Raw genomic sequence first — 4410 nt, forward strand, 5'->3', positions numbered from 1 at the left:
TTTCTCAGGTTCCTAACATCCGATAAGGTTGTATTGGTGTGAAAAGTCCTCCCTACACACTTAGCGGAGTGATACGTAAAGGTTAAGTATTCCCGGATTTCTTGGTGAATTTTTGGCTACCAGAGATGTGTAAAATAAGTTTTTCATTTTTAATTTTTCAGGTAAAATTTTCCTAACCAAAATTCTTTTTTTTAAAGGACCCCCATTGTAGCCCTTCTTTTAATTACCATAAATTGGTATGTCACTAATTTTTGCACAACATTATTTTTTTAGGCTTTCTCAAAAATAAAACAAAACTCAAAATTGAATTATATATGACCATTATTTGTTAGAATTCTTGTCCCCCCCCCCCCCAAAAAAAAAAAAATAACACACACAAACACTCTTGTTTTCTGGGTTTATATTCCCTTAGCTTTCAGTTGGAATTTATGTTGACAAGAATGTTTAATTTGTTGGATATCTAATGTTTCCTGAAAATTATGAACCTCTCCTAATATTATTATTATATAGCATCATTGTTATCATTCATTAGCTTTAATCACTAGGCATAGCGATTCTTAGAATTGCCTTAAATCTTCTTTGCTTATAACTTTTATAAGTAATAGCATTGCTCTATACAATTATTCCAGACCACATAATAAATTATTTTTCTATTTGTCCCATGACATGAGAACCTCAAAATGGCATAGTGATGGTTAATTTTATATATCAACTTGACTGGGATAAGGGATGCCCAAATAACGTAATGCATTATTTTGCTGTGTATCAGTGAGGGTTTTTATTGAAGAACTAGAGGCCCGGTGCATGAAATTCGTGCACTGGGGATGGGTGGGGGGGTCCCTTAGCCCAGCATGTGCCCTCTTGCAGTCCGGGACTGCTCCCTTGTTACTGCCCACCTGCTTGCTGCTTCCTACCACTTGGCTTGCTGCTCCTTAGTGCTGCCACGAAGGCCTTGGGTCTGCTGGGTGCCGGGCCTGTGGGTTTGTGTCTCTGATACCCCCAGCAGCCCCAGCACCAAGGTGGTGGGCCTTGGGGATGCTGGGTACAGGCCCCCGTTGGCGTGTTTGTGTCTTCTATCAGGCCCCCAGCAGCCCCAGCAGCCCCAGCACCACCTAAATAACTTAAGGGAAACTTTATTTAGTCTTCTTTTAAAAGCAATCTAGTTTAAAAATGAGTTGCAGTTAAGACAGAACAAAGAACATGGTACCTGAGAGTGAGATAGACTGACAGAGGAGAGGCTGGGCACTGGTCAGGGGCTTACATGCCAACTGTTCTCCACCTGGGAAATGATGTAAAATCGGTTTCTTTAGTTTTCTGCTTAATGGTCTTCTCCAGCACTGAGGTCAGAGGAGCCGCCTTCCAGCCCCCAGGCTGCTTCTCAGAGTCGAAAATTTCGCCATAGGCCTCTGCCTAGGACAGGACCTCTGCACCCCCAGGGTGCATAAACACACAGGGCTTCCATCAGGCTCTGCTGATCCCGGGGTGGGAGGCCTCTCGGCTCTGCTGATCCCTGGGCCTGGGAAGCCTCACAGCTCCACTGATCCGGGGCCGGGAGGCCTCACAGCTCCACTGATCCCGGGGCCGGGAAGCCTCACAGCTCCACTGATCCCGGGGCTGGGATGCCTCTGGGCTCCGCTGATCCGGGGCCGGGAGGCCTCTCGGCTCCACTGAAACCCGGGCCGGGAGGCCTCTTGGCTCCGCTGAAACCCGGGCCGGGAGGACTCTCAGCTCCTCTGAAACCCGGGCCCTGGAGGCCTGGCGGCTCCGCTGATCCAGGCGGCCGGGAGGCCTCTCGGCTCCGCTGATCCCGGGGCGGGGAGGCCTCTCGGCTCCGCTGATCTCTGGGCCGGGAGGCCTCTCGGCTCCGCTGATCCCAGGGCCAGGAGGCCTCTCGGCCCTGCTGATCCCGGGGCGTGAGGCCTCTCGGCTCTGCGGCTTCAGGGCTGTTTGGCTTCGCTCTACCGCTTGGAGCCTGAGTATGCAGATTAACCGCCATCTTTTAGCTTCTATAATTGAAACATTGTATCTTTTGGAGCTGTTGCTTTGGGAGCTCAGAGCCCCGCAGCTGCAGGTGGGAACCTTGGTTTCCTCTATCACTGGGGCAACCAAGCATCCTGTTCTCAGCTGCCTGGCTGCTGGCCGCCATCTTGGCTGACAGTTAATTTGCATATACTCACTGATTAGCCAATGAAAAGGGTAGCGGTCGTACGCTAATTACCATGTTTCTCTTTTATTAGTGTAGATTAGCATTAATTCAATTAACTGAGTAAAGAAGATCCACCATCACCAACGTGGGTCATTATTCAATCCTTAGGTGGGCTGGATAGAATAGAAGAAGGAGGAAAGGCAAATAGTCTCTCTCTACTTGAGCTAGAGCAGTGGTTGGCAAACTGCGGCTCGTGAGCCACATGCGGCTCTTTGGCCCTTGAGTGTGGCTCTTCCATAAAATATCACGTGCGGACACACACGTACAGTGCGATTGAAACTTCGTGGCCCATGTGCAGAAGTCGGTATTTTGTGGAAGAGCCACATTCAAGGGGCCAAAGAGCCGCATGTGGCTCGCAAGCTGCAGTTTGCTGACCACTGAGCTAGAGCTTCCATTTATTCTTGCCCTGGTCATCACAGTTTCTGGTTATATGACCTCTGGCCTCAGACTGGGACTTATAATATCAAGTTCTCAGGTCTTGGATTTGAACTAAATTATACTATTGGCTTCCCTGATTCTCTAGCTTGCAGTTGAGAAATACGGTAAATTGATAACCTTATACAGGGTGGGGGAAAAATAGGTTTGTATTTGTTTGTATGGAAAATAATACAATAATTAATAAATGATAATACAAAAATATACTTTGTGTTTCCCATACTCACCACTGTAAGCCTATTTTTGCCCCACCCCTCTCTTGCTTTATAAGGACAGTGTCTTAATCAAAGAAGTCTTCTATGGGATATATAAGTAAATGTGGATTCAGTAAGAAAGTAAATGGTATCAGAATGGTGGCAAGGATAAAAAGCCATCTTCATAATAAATCCCTAGACTAGTAAGGACAAATAGGGTTCCTTCCATAGTGAAAGATATTCAATATAATCAATCTGTCATTGGAAAGTAGGAAGGTCTTTTCCAAGTTTGGTACTATGTGGAAGGCTCTGGATTGCTGAAAGTTAGCTCCAGGTGAAAATCAAGTGTAGTGTTGGCTAATTCGGCCTTGATGAAGAAAGAAAACACACACACACACACATTACTGAGCCCATGTATTGTTTCCACTCTTGCTACATCTAATTTGTTCAATAGTCCATTTAGCAAGCAATGTGGTAGTTGGAAAAAAGCCTCACTAATATCTACAGGTTAGATCATTTTACCATCTGATTATTGAGATAGTTTTTGAAGTGGATATCATTTGATGAGCATTCAGTGGGAACATGTCTTTTTTCAGTCTGAGTCTAGAATGGAAAGTTCTTCATTCATATATCTCTTTCCAAAACCTCTTTGTTATCAATACAACAGTCTTGATTTTTCCAAGTTCTCGGATACTTGGTCAATCTATTAGTCATCACCCATTAGAGTAGACCTCAAACTCTGACAGATCTCTCCAACAAGGTAAAAGAGGTCATTAGATATCCTTCTTGAAGTCTACCAAAGACAAGGGAGATTTTTCTCCCCCAGTGTCTTTCACAGTAGAGCTGTAAAGCTAGATAAGTCTAGCTTATGAAAGCATATAAAATTAAGCTATCTATAAATTTGTCTGTGGGTCATGAGGAATTTCCTATGAAGCTACTATATGTTATGGTTAAAAAAAATGAATGTAGCAAGATAAACCTACTGGGATATGAGTCATCAATTATGTTACTTGTAATTTCAGTGGTTGCTTGAGTCCAATCCTGTATATAAAACTTCTGGGCATGTTCATTCAATCTATCTATATATAAAGAGGTAATATGCTAATTGGTTGTAATGGTGTCACAGTCAGGACCGCTAAGGAGGAGGCTGCCTGCGTGTACACAGTGGGGCGTTGCTCCGGAAGAAGGGGTGGAAGTGGGGAGGAGTCCCGTGCCCGGGAGGGCAGAGGTGAGAACCTGTAGCGCCCCCTCACCAGTCCCTCGCCACCCACCACTCACACTGAGAGAGTCCCCGCCACTCACCTGCCTGGGGAAGGAGCACAGCGCAGCAGGCGGGAGGTTTCCATGCTCTCCTCTGGTGCCATGATGGGGCAGAGCCGCGCATTGCTCCTGAGATGGGGTGTAAGCAGGAAGGCGCCTGGAGAAGGCAGGACCAGCCATAGGGCGACTCAAGGGACTGAGGGCGGGGCTTGAAGTGGCCACAGAAGGCCAGAGGGGTCAGGGGGCTGGGCCAGGTGTGCTGGAGCTCTGCCTGGAGAGGTTCCAGTGTCAAGGCAGGGCAGCAGGTGGGTGGGT

General features: G+C 46.6%; 1 pseudogene; it reads right to left on the bottom strand.

Annotated features, from left to right (window-relative positions):
* The window catches only part of LOC102431294, an 8769-nt pseudogene extending 4570 nt beyond the window's left edge, over nt 1–4199 (bottom strand).
* Between the last annotated feature and the right edge of the window lie 211 nt (nt 4200–4410).

This window comes from Myotis lucifugus, unplaced genomic scaffold (assembly GCF_000147115.1).
Source record: "Myotis lucifugus unplaced genomic scaffold, Myoluc2.0 scaffold_261, whole genome shotgun sequence".
Lineage (NCBI taxonomy): Eukaryota > Metazoa > Chordata > Mammalia > Chiroptera > Vespertilionidae > Myotis > Myotis lucifugus.